Source organism: Epinephelus lanceolatus, chromosome 11 (genome assembly GCF_041903045.1).
Source record: "Epinephelus lanceolatus isolate andai-2023 chromosome 11, ASM4190304v1, whole genome shotgun sequence".
In the NCBI taxonomy this organism is placed as follows: Eukaryota; Metazoa; Chordata; class Actinopteri; order Perciformes; family Serranidae; genus Epinephelus; species Epinephelus lanceolatus.
In genome coordinates, this window is record NC_135744.1 from 1,526,891 (window position 1) to 1,547,530 (window position 20,640).

Below are 20,640 nucleotides of genomic sequence, written 5' to 3' on the forward strand. Positions count from 1 at the left end.
ACCATTTTTGTTTAAGCCTTAAAAAGAGGGTACTCTGCTTTCTCAGAGAATATTTCATTAAGTTCTTTTTTTAGCTTTGACTAGGTCTGAGAGGCGAGACTCAGTGGGGGAAGTCCAAAACTCTTTTTCCAATCTTTTTCCATTCTCATACCAATTAGTTTTTTTCCTTATCAAGTCTCTTAATGTGGCATCTTGTTGAATTAACACACCCCTGATATAAGCTTTGAAGGCATCCCAGACATAAATTTGTTTAGCACTGTCTTTGTTATGAATATGATTTTTGAGGCTCTCACATGCTGTTTTGTCCTGCAGAATGCTGGTATCCATTCACCATGTTTTGGTTCTATCTTCCCTGTGGCCAATTGTGACCTCAAGATTAACAGGAGCATGATCGGATATAGCTAGCGCACCAATGTTACAGGCTCCAGTGTTATTGATTAGAGAACGTGTAATTAAAAAATAATTAATATGATGGTAAACAGAGTGCCTGTTTGAGAAAAATGTATAATCCAGATTAGTTGGGTTAAGTAGCCTCCATATACAACTACTCAAAAAAATGAAGGGAATACTTAAATCACACATCCCAGATCTCGATGAATGAAATATTCCAGATGAAAATCTTTATTGATTACATAGTGTAATTCATTGAGAACAAAATAAGGTAAGAACAATCCATGGAAACCAAGATCAAAGTGGAAAAATCAGATCACACGCTGATCCAACTGCTGTGAATTTCCTCAGGACAACTCATAATGTGGCTCAGTAGTGTGTATGGTCTCCACGTGCCTGTATACATTCCCTACAACGTCTGGGCATGCTCCTGATGAGACGACAGGTGGTCTCCTGGGGGATGTCCTCCCAGACCTGGATCAGGGCATCAGTCAGCTCCTAGACAGTCTGTGGTGCGATGTGGCGGCAGTGGATGCTACGATACATGATGTCCCAAAGGTGCTTGATTGGATTCATGCCTGGGGAACGGGCGGGCCAGTCAATAGCATCAGTGCCTTTGTCATCCAGGAACTGCTGACACACTCCAGCAACATGAGGTCGGGCATTGTCATGCATCAGAAGGAACCCAAGGCCCACTGAATCAGCATATGGTCTGACAATGGGTCTGAGGATCTCATCCTAGTACCTGACAGCAGTCAGAGTACCTCTGGCTAGCACGTGGAGGTCTGTGCGGCCCTCCAAGAATATGCCTCCCTGGACCATCACTGACTCACCACCAAACCGGTCATGCTGGAGGATGTTGCAGGCTGCAGAACGTTCCCCATGGCATCTCCAGACTCTGTCACGTCTGTCACATGTGCTCAGTGTGAACCTGCTCTCATCTGTGAAGAGAACAGGGCACCAGTGGCGAATCTGCCAATTTTTTGGTGTTCTCTTGCAAATGTCAATCGGGCTGCACGGTGCAGGGGTGTGAGCACAGGCCCCACTTGTGGACGTCGGGCCATGCCACCTTCATTGAGTCTGTTTCTGACAGTTTGGGCAGAAACATGCACACAAGAATCAACCTGAAAGGGGTTGTCTTGATAATTGCCTCTACTTTCCACCTGTTGTCTGTCCAATTTGCACAAGAGCAGGTGAAACTGATTCACAATCAGTATTGCTTCCTAACTGGGCAGGTTGATATCCCAGGAGTTTGACTGACTTTGAGTTACACTGTGATGATTATGTGTTCCCTTTATTTTTTTTGAGCAGTGTATCATGTATGCCACCATGTTTACAGAGCGTTTTGATTGCTGTCTGGGTTTTAGAAGGTCTGATTATCCCAGCCTTAGACATGTCTAAGAAAGCATAGAGACACTGGTAAAAGTCTCCACCCAGTATAATGGGGAAGTTTCCAAAGTCTAGAAGAATTTTCTTAGAGTTGAAAAAGCGAAAAACGTCCAGTCTTTTGTTTTGTAAGTCTGACTAAACTTATAAGTCCAAGCCTCATATTGCAATCAGGCTCCAGTGTATGTAAAAGAAAAAGCTCAAATAAAAAACTGATGATGTACATGATAAAATTTAGAAAAATAATGATAAAAATTAAATAAAGAATGTCAGAGAGCTTTAAAACTGCAGCTGGCCATTATATCACAGGAACAAGACAGTTATTGTTCCGTAATAATCCTGGGGAGGGTTTGAAAAAAGAAAAAAAAAGAAAAAAGAAAAAACATAAGTGTGCAAACACACATGTGCAAAGTCTCTCCCTCCGTAAAATGACCATCTTAAGGTAGTTCTTTGGTCCCACAAAACACAGGTAGGCACATCTGTATGGAGTCACTGATGCAAAAAAGCTTTTACCTTCTACAGTTAGTTTGCCTTCATTCTGTTCATCCTCTTGAGCTGGTTGCTTGTGTGAAATATACAGCCTTGCCTCCTCTGCATCCTTGAAGCAGCGCTTGGTTCTATTAATTGTCATCCAGAACACGGCAGGGTATTGTAGAGAATAGCCCAGGCCTGTCTTAATGCATATGTGGCGAACATCTGTGAACATGTTTCTCTTACCTTGCACATCTTTGGAGAGGTCTGGGAAAAATTCCACCTTTGCCCCATTTCAGGTAAACATTCCACCCTCTCATGCCGGGGTGCGCACTCTCTCATGGTCCGTGTAACACAGGAATTTTACCAAGATGTGCAGCTCTGCCAAGATCTGCAGCTCTGCTCTCAATGTGGCACAGATCCTGAAGACCAGATAAATTAGTGCGCCAAACACAAGGTTTGCAACTAACTTCCCAGCAACAAGGAGAACCAAGTTGAGTTAGCACCAGACTTCTAACTCTTCAAGGACAGAGAGTATCAGGTCTCCTCGGATCTGCACCTTTGGAACAAGGATACGGCAAAGACTGCATCTGGAACCGCAGTTCTTTCCAACCTCCAACTGCCAGCTAACAAAAGCAGCCCGTCACAAAGCAAATCTTCCCTCCATTCAAGGATTGATAATGGAACAACTGGGCATATCATTATTGCAGTTGTACAGGCTAAGCAAGACTGTGTCAGCTGTGACCTAATGCTGTTTATTGAGCTATTGTTGTGATTATTTGCAGTTAGGTTATTGGTTAGTTGGCTTCACCAAAGCTAAGTGATGTTAGTTTCCTGATGCCTTTCACAGTCTTGCATGCAACTAAACATCCTCTGTACAAACCCAGACCCTTTTGCAACATATCGCTTGGCTGTCAACATGACTACACCCAAACAGGAGACTCCCTTCATCTCCTTTGTCATTGTCCTGATTGACCACACAGTCAGGCTAAACCTCCCCCAGTCTGAAGCCATCTTTGCTTCGGCCATCTTGTAGTTTTCTGTTGTCAGCAATTTTGTTTTGTAGGCCAAACAGCCTTTGTTTCACCCACACACCTTTTCTTTCTCTCTCTCTCTCTCTCTCTCTCTCTCTCTTTCTCTCTCTCTCTCTCTTGCATGCTGGGAGTTGGTGGTTAGAGTGTGTGGTGAGACTGCTGAGATTTTGTAAGTTGATTTCCAACTTTTTCCTTCCTGCTGTGATTACTGTATGGTTACTGTGTGGTTGTATGATCTTCAGCAGGAAGCTGGCGACCGGCTTTCCATCTGTTGGCCTGGGCTGTAAGAGTTAAAAGTTAAAGCACGTTCAGTCTTTTAGGAGTCAGGTATTCATGTTTCTAAACTGTCCATCACAGACTCTGGAGGTTTCATTCAAAGTGAAACATGGAGAGGGACATTATATGGTGTATGCCAGCACAGGCAGCGTCAAGTGTTTTGAGTGTGGGGACGTTGGGCACAAGCGGATCGCTTGTCTGCACAAGCTGGGGGAGGGCCCCGAGCTAGCAGCGGCGCTGGCTGAGGCGAGCCTCGAGTTGGTGATCAGGTCAGCTGACGAGTCGGTGAGTGCCGCAGCTCCGAGCGGGGGCAGTGCCCTTCTGCTGTCTAAGCCCGAGGCTGGAGAGGTCCACAGCGAGCAGGTAGACAACCAGGCTGAGGAGCAGTGGGCTGTCTCTGACAGATGACTGATGACAGCCAGACTGTCAGAGCAGAGGAGAAGGTAAGTAAACAGGGTGGCCAGGTATCAGAGCAGAGTGAGGCTGTAGCTGCAGAGCTCGGACAGCTGTGTTGAGTGGAGAGGGTAGCAGGTGAAGAGGAGATGGAGCATGACACTGACTCTGACTGTGTTTCTGTGGCAGACTCTCAGTCATACAGTGGAGAGCTGCATAAACTGGAGGAGATAAATGAGTTCCTTGATGAAGCACTTATTTCTCTCCATGTGTAGGAGCTTTATTTTCTTCAGGGTTTCATGTAGACATCATCTCCACTACTGAGATCCAGGCAGTCAGGGTTTTAGTGGTCAGGGCTAAAATACAGGACATTTCTTTCTGTTTCATAAACATCTATGCTCCAAACCGGGGTTCAGACTGACTGGAGCTTTGCATGATTTCCTAAAACAGTGTGATCAGGGTGAGTATGTAGTGATGGGTGGGGATTGGAACTGTACCATAAAGTTCACATTAGACAGGACAAGAGAGGAACCTCATTTACATTCATCCACTTCCCTATCACAGATCATCTCATCTTAGATGTGTGGAGGGTCAAACATCCCCAGGACAGGCAGTTTACATGGATTAAGGTGTCAGATGGTAGGATGAGTGCAGCCAGGTTGGATAGGGTTTAAATATCTGTTTTACTAACAGACTGTTGAACAGTTACAATTACCCTGTAGGTTTCACTGACCATCACATTGTCACCTTAGATGTTCATGTCTCATCAACCAGGAAGAACAGCTCATACTGGCATTTTAAAATCAGGCTGCTCCAGGACAACAATTTCTGTCAAAAGTTTGAGACATTCTGGGGAATTTGGAGGGAAAAGAAGGGGGGACTTTACATCTTTCAGTCAGGGGTGGGATGTGGACAAAGCTAACATACCAGTTTTCTGTCAGCAATACACAAGTCATTCCATAGGCAGGGTAAAGAAGGTAGTTGCGAATTTAGAAAAGTAAATCAGGTCTTTGCAGAACAGTTTATTCATTGACAATAGCACAGACAGCCAGAGGCTTCGGCAGAAAAAAACAGGAATTATGCTCATTTCTACACAAGGGGGCTAAAGGGGTTTGGTCAGGTCACGTTTCATCAGTATCAGAGACATGGACGCACCCACATCCTTCTTCTTTCACCCGGAGAGGTCCATCTCTCAGGCCAAACCGATGGTCTGTCTCTGCCTTCCTGATGATACTGTGACTGCAGACACCGTCCAGATGAGGCAGCATGTTGTAGAGTTTTACAGCACCCTCTTTGGGTTGGAGGATTATAGCAGTGACTGCGTGGATGAGCTGCTGCAGGGCCTCCCTCAGTGGGGCTCCAGTGGCATGGCTGCCCTCAATGCTGACATCTCTCTGGAGGAGCTTACTGCTGCCGTGGGTCAGATGGCTCCTGTTAGAGCTCCTGGACTAGATGGGCTGCCTGTGGACTTTTACCAGCATTTCTGGAGGTGTTTGGGAGCTGACCTGTGGCAGGTGATGCAGGAGTGCTCTCAGACGGGACTGCTACCTGCTTCCTGTCACCTTGCAGTTCTTTCATTTCTGCCAAAAAAGGGAGATTTGGCTCTTCTTAAGAACTGGAGACCAGTGGCTCTGCTGTGTGCAGACTATAAACTCCTCTCAAAAGTCCTTTAAAACAGGCTGAAAAACTTTATGGATTCATTAGTTCACAAGGACCAGTCATATTGTGTACCAAACAGATCCATCATGGACAATCTCTTCCTCATGAGGGACTTATTTGATGTCTGTAAGCTGTACAATATTGATGTTGGGGTCATTTCATTAGCTCAAGAGAAAGTTTTTGACAGAGTTCACCATAATTTTCTTTTTTCTACCTTGAGAGCTTTTGATTTTGGAGAGGATTTTATTTCTTTGTTGAGGTTGCTCTATAAGGACACCTTTTGTTTGGTGAAGGTGGGTGGTGGGCTGAGTTGTCCAGTGCAGGTTCAGAGAGGCTTTAGGCAGGGGCATCCCCTCTCTGCATTGCTGTACTCCTTAGCCATTGAACCACTGTTAAGGAGGTTGAGATCTAAACTGTCAGGTGTTATGCTGCCAGGTTTGCCACAGCGCCCCTCATTGGTGGTATCTGACTACACGGATGACATCAGTGTTTTTGTGAGAGACCACAGGGATGTGGCTTTCCTGGTTGGCAGTTTAAAGTTATATGGGAGGGCATCTTCAGCAAAGGGAAACTGCTGGTTGGGCAGTGGACAGATAGGTGGATTCCTCAGCTACCAGGAAATCTAAGCCGGGGGCGGCAGGGCATGAAGGTATAGGGGATTCTTCTGGGAACTGAAGTTTTTCAGAGGTAGAACTGGGAGTGTGCTGTGGAAAGAGTGTGTGCCAGACTGTCTAAATCAGTCAGGGGCAGGGTCTTGATTGTTTATAACTTGGTTGCCTCGACCCTGTGGCACAGACTGATAGTCCTGCCTCCACCAAGAGGCCTGATCGAAGAGGCAGTTTCAGTTCAGAAGCAGTTTTGGACTTCTTCTGTTCAGGGCAGCACTGGTTGCCCTTGTTGGTGCGATATCTGCTGGTGCAGGAGGGAGGACAGGGCCTGGTGGACATCACATCCCGTATCACAGCCTTCAGACTGCAGACAGCTCAAAAACTGTTGTACAACTTCAGTCCGCCTTGGATGGACACTGCCTGTCTGCTGCTGAGGAGAGCTGGACACTTAGGACTGGACAAACATCATCATGCTCCAGCCCTAGTCCATAGACTTGACTGGTTTGACACCTTTTTACCAGTCTATTTTAAAGGCATGGCAGGTCTTCTCATTCCACTGAAAGGCTGTGGGGACACCTGGGCCAGCATAGTGAAGCTTGGTCAACTAATGAAGATGTCCATCCCTTGTCTGACTGAGCTGCTTAACATCCGCTCCAACAGACTGCTGCTCAGGCTGGTGGAGGAGGTCTGTGCCTCCCTGCCAGCTGCCCTCAGTGCGTTTTCTGAAGACTGTACTCTATCTGACCAGTGGGATGATGAACATGAGTATGCCTTTCCTTCCATCGCTGTCTCTCCTGCTATTGGGGGTGGCAGGATGAGGAGGACACCCTGCTATCTTTTAGGACCCTAGAGCTGGGGGACTTTGAGGGGCTGTCCACACCAACGCGGGTATTTATAAAACCGTGACTCTTTGCTCACGGTTTGGCCTTTCATCCACACGTAACCGCAGTTTTGGGCCCCTGTAACCAGAGTTATTTGTAACCGGAGTCCAGGGTGAACTTTTTTGAAAAGTCCGGTGTCAGCAGTCATGTGTGGACAGGATAACCACAGTTATTTTGTCTCGTCTCCATTGTATGACGTCACAGTGTGCGACGTAAACAGAAAACAGCTGTGTTATTACCCGATCCAGTGTGTGTGAGAGACGATTTGAGGATGGACCGAAACAAAATACTGCTGCTATTTAGCAGCATATCAGCACTTTGTGGCTGTATCATACAACTAACGCTACTCAACTACATTCAGCAACAGAGGCGCAAGAGTGTGCTATTATGGAGACTGCTCCTGCTGCATAATAGTATGCTTGTTGTTGTTTTTCCAGTAATGACGTTTTACTGCCTTCTGATTGACTACAATGGCCTTACAGTTAGGAGTTATATCGCCACCTACTGCTTTGGCATGTGTATTACATTGCTTGATAGTGGAATTTGCGGTGTCATGTGGACGGAGGTATTTTTATTACACTGATCGTATGGCCGCAGTTTTTTTCAAAACTGGAGACTAAAAAGTTTGGTTTTAAAAATACCCTTGCTCGTGTGGACTAGGCCTGAGTCAGTTGGGGAAAAAAGCCATCTATCTCCTTACTGTGAAGGTTTCAAACTTACGGTCGCTGACAGGGGTGAAGGTGTCGTGGTGGACTAAGTTTTTTGGCGTCCCCGAGGGGCTGTTGGTGGTCCCTGTAGAAAGGCCCCATTGACAAACGGACGGGTGACCTCCAGTGAAGAGTTGTACATGGGGCCATAGCTACAAACAGATGTCTAGTGCACCTAGATCCCGGTATGGGGGACAATTGTCCTTTTTATCCAGAGACAGACAACATCTGTTCATTCAGTGCTCCAGGCTGAGCAGGGTGTTCAGACAGGACTGGTTTCAGGGTTTAGGGGAACATCTCTCATTTCCACTTTTCATTTTTGGTCCGCAGTACGCAGCAAAGAAAAGATCCACACACACATTGATTAATTACGTTTCAGGGTTGGCCAAGCTATTTATCTGGGTGGAGTTTGGTTTTTACAGCCTGACCAACAGGATGCATACTTTTATCAACATTTGGGGGGTGCAGGAGTTGTTTAGTTCTGTGCGGGATAACTCCTTGGTTCTCAATTTCTGATACAGTCCTGATGTGGTTTTGCAGGTTTTTCTGTTTGTTTTTCTGTGTTTTTCTGTGTGGTTTTTGCTGCTGTTGTCTATTTTGTAGTTTGTAGTTTCTGTAAAATGGCTGTGTAAACAGGAGTAACCCTGGAATAAAGGTCCATTTTAAAATCAAAAAATCTCTCTCTCTCTCTTTCTCACTCACATACACACACGCGTGCACACACACACACACACACACACACACACATATATACACACCCATGCTTGTTAGAATTTGTGTGTTTTGTTGCTTTGCTTTGTTGTGAATAAATACTTTTGGAATTATACCTGCTGTCTGTTTAACATTGCACAAGTGAATGAATAGTCATCCTCTGCTATGTCAAGAACTCCAAAACCCTTCAACTTTTACTTTCAGTATGGTAACTCTGGTTCTAGTTATTAATTTAACTATTAATCACAATTCCAAATTAATAGTTTAGTGTATTTAATGAGACTGATATCATTAACTGGCTATCATTTTGCTGCCCCACGAGGTGATTTAATGTTAACATGGTCACACTACAATATAATTAATAATATTATTAATAATGATTATTATTTCTGATAGCCATTGTGATAGGTCAGGTCCAAACAGTGGCCACCTACTTGTTTTTAGGCCAGAGCAATTATTAAAAAGACTGAGATTCATGAAGTGGGAAGATGGCACCCTGGACATAGGGGAGCCAGATGAAGTACTGTGTTACCTGCAGACTTCACTGTCGAGGACTGTCAGGAGGATCTCCTTGTCTTTTGGAAGGAGCGCCGTAACAAATACCTACTCTCCTTTCAATGCTTGCCAGAGCAGTGTTGTGCATTCCAGCAACAAGCACATCCAGTGAGCATGCTTTCAGCTCAGCTGGTTGTATCTTCGAAGCACATCAAAACAGGTTTTACATAGATCCTGAAACTGTGGACTTTTTCTACACAGTGCTATTAAACACTCAGCTAAAAAAGACAGTATAGATGACATATGGTAAATAGTAAACTGTAAATGTACTGCACTTGTATAGCGCCCGTCTAGTCTTCCAACAGCTCAAAGCACTTTGACACTACATGTCCCATTCACCCACTCACACACTGGTGGCTATGGCGACCTTACATGGTGCTTACAGTAACCATTCACACACCGATGGAACAGTCATCAGGAGCAGTTTGAGGTTCAGTATCTTACCCAATGATACTTTGACAAGCGGGCTGGAGAAGCTGGAGATCGAACCTCCAGTCTTCCAATTAGTGGACAACCCACTCTTGCTCTGGGCGACAGCTGCCCCCACATAAGGCTACTCATTTGTTGAAGATCACAGTTATGATGTAGGCTAAGGATGCATTGTTTGTGTGTGTGAGAGAATTAAAGACACAAAGAGAGACAGATAGAGTTCATGTTCATTCAACAACTGCTATTCAACAATAAAGAACACTGTTTGGAAAAATTAATCTATTTATTTAACCTATATTTTCCAGCTACTGTGTGCAGGGTGGAAAGGGAGCTTCCCAGTCACAGCTTAGTTGTAGCTGATTCCAGTAGCAGAATCAGCAGCACTTTGGAGAGCGCTGTGGTACTCCAGCTTTCGTCTCTGTCATTGCCTAAGTCCTTAGTCCTGACATTTGCACTACTATAACACATAAGTTGGTAGCTTGGAGGCTGGCTCGGTTAATTAGGATGTTTAAGATATATGTTTACAACTTGGGCATTGCAGGTTGCCTCTAACAAGCCTGATTGGTTTTAAAAAACTCTGACATGCGCATCACTAGTAAGCAGTTTAAAGAGGAAGTCTGGTATTTTGCACTTTGAGCCCCATTTCTGGGTTGTTTATGATGAAATAGAGTGGCTAAGACCAAAATAGTGACGATTGCTCATTTTCGGAGAATTTGGCTTTCCCCTGTCTGGCTTAACACTACTGCCTATGGCCATGTGTGAATCTGTTCCTAAAACCACCCTAAACGTTCATTTTCAAAGCCATGAAACTCACCAAGTGGCCAGTGGTGTTCGTTGATGTTCTAACATAAAAATCGTAGCAAACTGTGGTTTCCGTGATGATTTATTTGACAATTTGTCTACCCCATTGGTTTTCTATAGAAATCCGCCACCAAAGACGAAGGGGGTTGTTTATGACAAGGTTGTGGTCATTGTAGTCTTTTATCTCAGCAAAAGTGCTGGCTCAACAGTGCTGTGTGCACTCCTGGAGGAAGAACGAGAAGGAATGAAAAAGTTTTGTAATAAGTTTAAACAACTGCACAATGGATTACTCGCTTGTAAACAACCTTCGCAGTACGATGCCTTTGAACACAACCCCAACCTTCTTCTTCTGCTTCTCCTCTGTGTCCAATTACATTGCAATGGTTTCCTGCCAGTTGGCGACACTGACGCAAAGGAGCATTATCGCCATCAAGTGGGCTGGAGTGTATAACGCTTCAGGGTCAAACGAACAATCAAGCGGAAGTTTACACACAGGTGTGAGGCAGCTGAAAAAATAGTTCCACACTCAAGATGAATAGCAAAAACACGGATGGAAACCACAGCATTATGGGCTGACTATTGGCGCTGAAACGGAACCAGGGTTTTCCAGTGGTAACGGTACACTAATCTACTCTCCTAGAGTGATTGGGAAATAAACGTGAAACACACTACCTGTTACACGTGAAAGGATCAACCAATACTCTAAAAGTTATCTCCAAGCATTTGTTCCTTTCCAAAGCACTGTTGATTAGCTTATTAGCATATTTACAGGTCAGACTTGAAAGATGATTACAAAAGTGATTACAGGCCAGTAAATTAATTGTTGTTAGGGGATAAGGTAACAAGGTTATGTTGGCTGTAGTGTGTGTGTGTGTGTGTGTATGTGTGTGTGTGTCTATACTCTACAGGTTGACAGGTGAAAGTCTATTACATATGAGGGAAGAGGAGAAAAGAAAACAATTAAACTAATAAAAATTAAAGCTGCAGGCAGCGATGAATGGGTCCTCGCACCTCTGCAAAACTCAGGGTTGCTGACAGGATGCCGGCTGATGCAGCAATTCATTTCTGAGTCGGAGTCCTCAGTTCAATCAAGGTAGCGGTAATGAGCCTAAAAGCTGCCAGCAACCATCATTACAGACGAAGAAGAAACAGTTTTTAGTGGAACTATTATGCTGCTGTCTTGGCCAGGACTCCCTTGCAAAAGAGATTCTGAATCTCAGTGGGACTATTTCCTGGTAAAATAAAGGTTAAATAAAATAAAAAATAAAAGTTACAAAAACAGACGAAGAAGAAAAGTGATGGAGAGTGTGGAGTTTGAAGAGCTTCATTTAAATCACCCGTATCGGAACACTTTGGCTTTCCAGTGCAACATAACGGCAATGGCACATGAGTGGTGGACCGGACATTTTTCACGGAGGTGTGGTACATCACTGGAAATACATCAAACATGTTAACACATTTAAGACGGCATCGCCCCGATATGTCTATCACTGGTGAGAGGAAAAAAACAACTTGTGTGCAACAACTTATCCCCGCTGCTTTTAAGCAGCCTCTTGACATGAACACAGACAGGGCCAAAAACATCACCAAAACAAATATACCATATCCACATCCATGTGCCCATATGCTGTAGTAGAGGAGCCCAGCTTCAAGTATTTATTGAAAGTGCTTGAGCCACACTACAGTGTCCCATCCCGTGTGCACATCAGCCACTCTGTGGTCCCTGCCATTTACAAGCGTGCATGAGCAACTGAAGGGTGGACCTCCCATTCCACTGAAAGCTACCTCACCGTTATCGCCCACTTCATCACCTCACCAACACCCACCTAGCTGAGAAGCTACAAGAGGCAGTAACAGAGTGGAAACTTGAAAAGCCCAGAACCATTGCAGTAACCACAGACAATGCAAGAAACATTGTTAATGCAGTTAATGAAGCAGGACTGGGTCCACAAACTGCATGCTTTGCCCACACTTCAAACTTAGCATCACAGAAAGCTATGACAGTCAACCAGGTATCTCGACTCCTGGGAAAAATCAGAAGAGCTGTTTCTTTTTTCCATCGGAGCACAGTGGCTGCATATATTTAGGAGCAGAAGCAGGAGAGGCTGCACTTGCCAAAACATTGTCTCATCAATGATGCTCCCACATGCTGGAACTCCAGCTATGAGATGGTTGAGAGGTATCTTGAACAGCAAACGGCTGTTTACTCAGCACTAACAGAGAGGGCCCTCAAGAATAAGGAGATTGCCAATCTGACTGATCAGGAGGTGAGCGTTGCAGAGAGTGTGGTTGAGATCGTGAAGCCACTGAAGACAATCACCACAATATTGAGCACCGAAACAGGACCATGAGTTTCTATGATCTTACCACTGAAAACAATGATCTTGAAATCTATGGAACAAAATGATGAGGACACTCCTACTCGCAGGGAAATCAAGCATGCCATCAGAGATAATCTGCAAAACCAGCACTCTGACCCTGGACTTCAGGACTTCCTTCACAAGTGCACTGCTTTGGATCCAAGGTTCAAGACACTGCCCCACCTGGAACCTTCTCTCATGTCTTTACTTGAACTGTTGTACTCTGAAATCACTTGCTATAACTTGTTTTTGTCATTTTGTACTGCAGGATGAGACCAGAGAGACTACAGAGGCCAGTCCATCAACTTCATCACAGGTGACTTCATTTCCAGTGACGGCACAGTCTGAGGCAGCATCTTCCCCTCCACCAAAGAAGTCAGCCATGGCAGATCTTAATAGCCCAAACTTTAGAACAGAGCAGAGTTACCGGCCTGATTGGAGGCAGCAGTCAAAGGATGAAGTGTATGCCTACATGGCAAAGGACTGCATTTCAATCAATTCCAGCACGCTCGCCTGGTGGAGTTTCTTTATCCTAACCTAGCCATGTTGGCAAAGCATTACCTGGCTGTACCTGCCACCTCAGTCCCCAGCAAGATGGTTTTCTCGACAGCAGGGCATATAGTTACTGCCAACAGATCTGCCCTCACTACAGACAATGGGTCTCATTCATGAAAAGTTATTAAATCTGTGTGTAAATTTGCACATAAAAAACACTACTAAAAACCTACTCCGGATTCAGGAACGCCACGGGAAACTCAGATTTGATCGTAAACACGTGTGTATGATCATGAATGCCAATCCATCGTAAAGTGACAGCGCGCACCCGGTAATCAGCAATTAGCATAAATTCCTGCCCATGAATAGCCAATGACCACCATATAAAGAGGTGTAGGTGCATCCAGTCCACCTGTCTGTCATGGCGCAAAGAAAGAAAGAAAAAATAATTTTTCTGAAGCGGAGATCAAAATAATTTTGGGTGAAGTGGACTTAAGAAAAAACATTTTATTTTCTTCAGTTAGTAGTGGTGTGACAGGGACAGGCAAAGCGAAGGCTTGGAGGGAGGTATCAGATGCTGTTAATGTTGTCTCCGTAGTACAAAGAACCATGTCAGAGGTGAAGCATAAATGGTTTGATATGAAACTGGTGGCAAAGAAATGCATAAGCACACACAAAAAAAATACAGCAGCCACAGGAGGAGGAGGCTCACAGTCACAAATATCTGCTACAGACGAGCACATCGATGGCATAATTGGGGAGACCTCTCTGTCAGGAATTATTCCTGATGGAGACAGTGACACGCCTCCACTGGAGTGAACATCTAACCCAGACGGTAAGGTGTTGTATCATAATACATTCTGAAAACCATCACTGATAGCGTAGTGGTCACCAAACAAACAGAAGATTCATTTGTGGGGTTTTGAATGAAGTGGGAATGGGAAACCAGAGATGTTTTGTGCATAATGGATAAACTCTAAATCAGTGATGGCTGTCGGAATGTAGAGCTATTTAACATTTATTTTAAAAAATGATACGGATAACATATAGCCTACAGCAGTTTTGTATGCATCGTCTTCAAATTATTTGAATTTTAATAGCCCGAAGCTCTGTTTTATAGGCTACAGCTGCAGCCAACGTAAATTAAACATTTTTCAAATCAGATTTATTCATTCAAATGATCAAAAAGCCACAAAAAAACAAACAAACAAAAATCCGTGTTGTCTCAAATAATTCTTTCAGCTGGCGCGTGCTCCTTCGTGGCTCCACCACCTGCTGCTCCTGCTGCCCCTGCTGAACCCAGGCACCGAGTCCGAAGAGGCTGTGATCTGGCTGTCCTTATGGATATTTTTATTATCATCATTCAACCTCAGGCTTCCCCTGTACCAGCCCTAGTTAGGCTGACTTAGGCCTAGTCTGCCGGAGGACCCCCTATAATACACCGGGCACCTTCTCTCCTTCCTCTCTCTCTCTCTCTCTCTCTCTCTCTCTCTCTCTCTCTCTCTCTCTCTCTCGTATCCTATTACTGCATCTTGCTAACTCGGCCATTCTGGATGTCACTAACTCAGCTTCTTCTCCGGAGCCTTTGTGCTCCACTGTCTCTCAGATTAACTCATATCACAGCGGTGCCTGGATAGCGTGACGTGTGTAGTTGTGCTGCTGCCGTGGTCCTGCCAGATGCCTCCTGCTGCTGCTGCTGCCATCATTAGTCATTAGTCATACTTCTACTGTTATTATACACATATGATTATTATCACACATGTATACTGCCAGATACTAATATATACTTTCAACATATTGTACCACAGTAGCCAGAACTATAACGATAATATTATTACTTTAATTAATGTTGTTGTAAGCTACTGTCATTACCGTCTGTCCTGCATCTCTCTCTCTCTCTCTCTCTCTCTCTCTCTCTCTTTCTGTCTCATTGTGTCATATGGATTGCTGTTAATTTATTATGCTGATCTGTTCTGTACGACATCTATTGCACGTCTGTCCGTTCTGGAAGAGGGATCCCTCCTCAGTTGCTCTTCCTGAGGTTTCTACCGTTATTTTTCCCCCGTTAAAGGGGTTTTTTTGGGGAGTTTTTCCTTATCCGCTGTGAGGGTCCAAAGGACAGAGGGATGTTGTATGCTGTAAAGCCCTATGAGGCAAATTGTGATTTGTGATATTGGGCTTTATAAATAAAATTGATTGATTGATTGAATCTATTGAGTCGATTTACATAGATAATTCACAATCATGAACCTAATCTGGATCTTAAATCTGCTAATTGCCAACTAATTTAACTAAATGTGTTATATTTATAATATTTTGTCATGTTTAGATTACATGTTTCAAAGGTATCTGTGTATTGTGTACATAACAGAGCGCAATACTAATTAAAATTGTAATTTCCAATAGTGACAAGCAATATTTATGTGCTTTACTACATTTACACAAGCACTACGAGTGGTCAGGAGCAGGAGTAGATCTTGTTAGTAGCTACGAAAAGATCAGCGCTACTAAAATATTGATGAATGCGGACATGCACATAAATTTCCGTCTGCGAACAGTTTACACACAAATTCCTTCTGCTCACATTTCATGAATGAGACCCAATGTAGACAAACTCATGTTTTTGAAGAAAAACCTCAAAATTGAAAAACACATTAGTATCTTCTCAAGAGGTACATAGTTGAACTTACAGACTCAATTAATCACACACGTGATGCATTGCTCCTAAAGGCACAGATTTTATTTTTTCTTATAGTGTATTTATTTTGTATTTTCACACCAGGAGATGGTATTCAGTTCTGTATTGCCATTTATTTTTGCATTAACCTTAGGCTGGAGTAATTGAAACACTCATTATTTATTTTGTAGTATTTTCAAGAGATTTTCAGTTTTGGAACTATTTGAAATTTTTTGTTTGATTTGTGCCAGTATAGAAATATTGCTAATGTGAGGGTATGTTCACTGTTCATTTACCTGTGTAATACAACATTGGAAATGTCTTATAATGACGTTACCAAAGTTGCCAGTTGGCAAGTGCTACCTGACTACCTCAGTCTATCCCCACAAGAAATTGTGTTTTTTCTTTTCCTCTGTATGAACAGAAAGAATGAATGGTATGAGAACACAATGCATTTGTTTTATGTTTTATTCTGTTCTATTCTATTGCAGTCTATTGGTGTCTGTTCAAAATAAATGAAAAAAAGCTAGTGTAATACATGTGTGACTTTTTGTTGCTTTTCCCCCATTGTACTGACCCCGTACCGAAACGTGACCCTCACGCCGAGGTACGTACCGAACCGTGACTTGTGTGTACCGTTACACCCCTAGCACGCAGGAGTGAGATGGCATATCTATAAAGCCCTGTGAGGCAAATTGTGATTTGTGATATTGGGCTTTATAAATTAAATTGAATTGAATTTAATTGAATTGAATATCTTCCATGGAGTGTGGGCACTGAGATGCTGTATTTCACATTTTGTACTACTTCCTTTTTCCACTATGTGGTGCTGGAGAGGACACTAATTATACATCATGTTGCAGACCCCACTGTGTAAATGTCATGTAAATCAAAAGATAAGTGTCTGACAAAACATACTTCCTCTTGGCAGAAGATGGTGCAGTCACCATGACATCTAATGTGTATGTAGTTGGCTTTTGGCCTGGAGCCTTATAAAATACATGAAGTGTGGGGCAGAATGGACTATGTATGATGGAGTTAAAAAGCACTTCCTGTTTCATGGAGGAACACTTTAGTTTGGCACCTAGCCACGATCGCACAGATTGAGGAAAACCCAAGCCTGCAATAACTTTTCATCATTAAGGTCTTTCAATGCACAAAAAAAGTATATTGAAAATGGCTGACTTCCTGTTGGGTTTAGAGCATGGCTCCAGAGGCTTTTTTGTATGTCTTGGAGTATTACGTATGCCTACCAAGTGTCATTAATCTAGGTCAAATGTACTGCGGAAATTCAAATTTTTTTAGGGGCGCTGCTGAGAAAAGTTGGCACATCAAAGCAAAAAAATCACATCAGACAACACAATTTAAGACTTCTGATGTGTGTACTGAGTTTCGTGGGTTTTCAAGCATCCCTTGCCCCTTAAAAACAACTTCCTGTTTTATGGCAAATGAGGCGCTGCCACGGTGACAGCGTTTGATGAAAACTCAAAAGCTTGATTTCTGAGTATCATCAAGGACTTCTTATCAGCAAATTTGACATGGGTCTGATTTACCTGCTAGAAGAGGGTCATCAAAGTATGAAAATAGTCATTATCTGTTGCCAGTAGGTGGCAGACGGAAGTTTATTAAAAATTAAAGGTGCAAGCATTGTTGGGCCTCCAGCTGTTGGGGTTAATTTTTTCATTTTATCAAGTTTTTTGCCAGTCCTGACATGGTATTACGATAGGGTCCTACGCGGACGACTTCGTCGTCGCTCGGGCCCTAATAATAAACAGCGCGATTATAATAGGGTCCTACGCGGACGACTTTGTCATCGCTCGGGCCCTAATAATAATCATAATAATAATACTAAGGGGGGAAATAGGAAAAATTACGTTCAAGACAATAAACAAATAAATAAATGAAAATAAAGATGTTTGTTAGTTAGAGAGATGAGTAATGGGTTTTTGTGATTAGTTTGGAGGGCTACTTGTGTGGTATCTCCTAGGAAGCAGAGTGATGGGGACAATGGGACTCTGCAGCCCAAAATGGTGGTGAGTTTCTAAGTGACTGCTGTCCAGAAGGAATGAACTGGTTGACAGACCCAGGTGGCATGCAGATAATCATCTGTGCTACCTGGTATGCATTGTGAACCGGTGTCTGTGTCAGCCAATCCCATTTTAAACATTAAACATTGTAAATTTGCGTCAGTGGTCATAGAGAAGATGTTGTTATTGATTTTTATTTAGAAGTCAGGGTTGGGAGAGAGAGCCAGGTCATTTTCCCATTTTGTGGTTGGGAGTGTTACGCAAGTGTCTGAGATGGATATAAGTTTATAAAGTTTTGAGATGATTTTTTTTTTGAGTTTTGGATTTTCATAATCTCGCTGGTTAGTCTGGATGGCTGTAGTGTGTTGTTGGTGATGTTAATTTTGGATTTCATTATAGAATTTTCATTGTTGGTAGTGGAGGAACTGGTCTCTCCCAACCCCATACTCCTGGATTAATGCATTGAAAGATATGAATTGATTGTTTTGAAACAGATGATGGAAATGGGTGATTCCTTTTTGATGCCATGATGGAAAGAAAATAGGGGTGCTGAAAAACTGGAAGTGCACGTTGTGCCAAATTGGAGTGTATCTACACGGTGCAAGTGATGATTTGGTGATTTTGATGGTCTTCCACCAGGCCGTCAGAGGTGCGTGGATTGTGGTATTCTTAGAGTAATTCAGTTTTTGAAGTGACTGAAGTTGCTTTGCAATGATTTTGTTCCAAGTCTAGCTAGGGAATGTTGTAATTGTGCTTTTCCGTCCATTTAAATAAATATTGCAATTGGTTCGACAGGAAGTAGTGGAGAAAGTTTGGTGCTTCTAAGCCGCCTTGCAATTTTCTGTTTTGTAATGTTGAAAGTGAGATTCTGGGTTTTTTGTTGTTCCAATAAAACTGAGTGGTTATTGAGTCTAGTGTTTTAAACCATTTGTCGATGGGGGTGGTGGGAATCATTGAGAACAAGTTATTAATCTGAGGTAGGGTTTTCATCTTGACTGTAGCTATTTGTCCTATGAGAGTGAGTGGGAGCTTGGTCCAGCGTTTGAGATCGTCTTCTGTCTTTTTTGAGCAATGGGGTGTAATTAAGTTTGAATAACTCTGACAGCCTGGAGGAAATATTAATGCCTAAATATTTTTTATTGCCAGTGTGAAGTGGAAGGGGGGGGATTTTGCGCTGCAGAATCCCAGGTGTGTTCAGACAGAGGTAGTATGGTTGATTTATTCCAGTTTATTGTGTAGTGTGAGATTGTAGAAAAATTGTGATGATATTGAAAGTGTCCTGTAGTGACACGGATGGGTTCTGTAGATATAATAATAAATCATCTGCATATAAACTAATTTTGTGTTGTGAACTGGTATCCTGTATCCCTTTGATTTTATTGTTTTGACATATTGCTGCTGCAAGTGGTTCAATAAAAATGGCAAACAGGGAGGGAGAGAGTGGGCATCCTTGTCTGGTTCCTTGGTGAAGTGTGAAGTTTGTGTTCCCATTTGTGATTATTGTAGCCCTAGGTGAGGTATACAGTGTTCTTATCCAGTGGATAACGACTCTCTAAAACCAAACTTGTGTAGATTGCGAAATAGAAATTTCCAGTTTACTTTGTCAAATGCTTTTTCGCCATCTAATAATAGAATTATGGGTTTGTTTTGTTTTTGTTGTTTTTTTGTTTGTTATCTGAAGCATGTCAGTATTTGGTGAAGCCTGTCTGGTCAGGGTGGATTAGGATAGGGGTGACTCTTTCTATTCTGGCTGTGAGTGTTTTGGTCATAATTTTTAAGTCAGTGCTGATGAGTGAGAGTGGGCGGTAGCTTGAAGGGTGAGTTGGATCTTTATTAGGTATTAATAAGAGTGTCATAACAGTGTTGTGTTGTAGTAGATTTGCCAGATGCTTGATTTGTTACTGTATTAAAAGCTGTCATATTTGAGTTGTTGGATAAGAAGCAGTGTTTTCTTGTGTATGATACTTTCCAGTTGAGTTTTAAGTTGGTTCAATTCATTTTGTATTTGTTCATTGGGGTTATTAGTAGGGATGGGTATCATATAGGTTTAAACGATACTGGTGCCTATTCGGTACTTTTTAAACTGTGCCGGTGCTTAAACGGTGCTCAAACCGATACTTTAAAAAATGGAAAACACACAAATCTTGTCCTAAAACAATGTCTTTTTATTTTAAGGCATTTTCTGACACACACAGTATCTTAAATTCTTAAAAATATAAACTTGAACTCTCAAATTCTTAAAAAATATAAATAAAATGATGTATAAGTAATAAATTAACCAATATAAAATAAATGTCACAACAAATCTCAAATAAAACTATTCTGTATCAAACCTAGCAATAAAGCCATAATTTACCATTACCACCAGGGTAATCTCCATCTTAAACTTTGGGTGCAAAACACAAACACACAGAACACACACAACCAATTCACCTAATTTTACAGTCCTTCACGTTTGCTTTCTCTGGCAATATGCGCCATCGTTCCTGACTAATCGTATGTCCAGCAGTGGAGAAAACTCTGATGGGGTTGATGAGGCCTGGATGCACAAATAGTTTTCTGAGAGAGCAGATGAATTAGGGAGGGTATCCCTCTTGGGATGGGATTGCAGGCAGGCCTTTGTAGATGTCTATCTTTTTCTGCACTTGCTCAGTGATGGACAGAGCTCTGCTTGTTGTCTAAGCTTCCTTGAGAAGCTCTTGGTCTTCATCTTTAAACACCTGTTCCAGGACTGACTTCTTTTGAGCTCTTCTTGGCTTAATAATACAAAAAGGAGTTTA

At 42.8% G+C, this 20,640-nt stretch overlaps 1 protein-coding gene across 9 annotated transcripts in view; it reads right to left on the reverse strand.

Moving 5' to 3' along the window:
- Positions 1-20,640, reverse strand: part of LOC117266123 (sialate:O-sulfotransferase 1) — a 211,467-nt gene that overhangs the window by 65,563 nt on the left and 125,264 nt on the right. For 3 of the 9 annotated variants that reach the window (XR_013492289.1, XR_013492291.1, XR_013492288.1), the window contains one exon: positions 8,382-20,616. The exons of 1 other annotated variant lie outside the window; for it this stretch is intronic. The gene's annotated coding sequence lies outside the window, so the exon portion shown is untranslated. Of the gene's footprint in view, positions 1-8,381; positions 20,617-20,640 lie in introns of those variants that run through there. 5 more of the 9 variants (XR_004502472.2, XR_004502475.2, XM_033641099.2 and 2 more) reach the window with 3 other exon arrangements.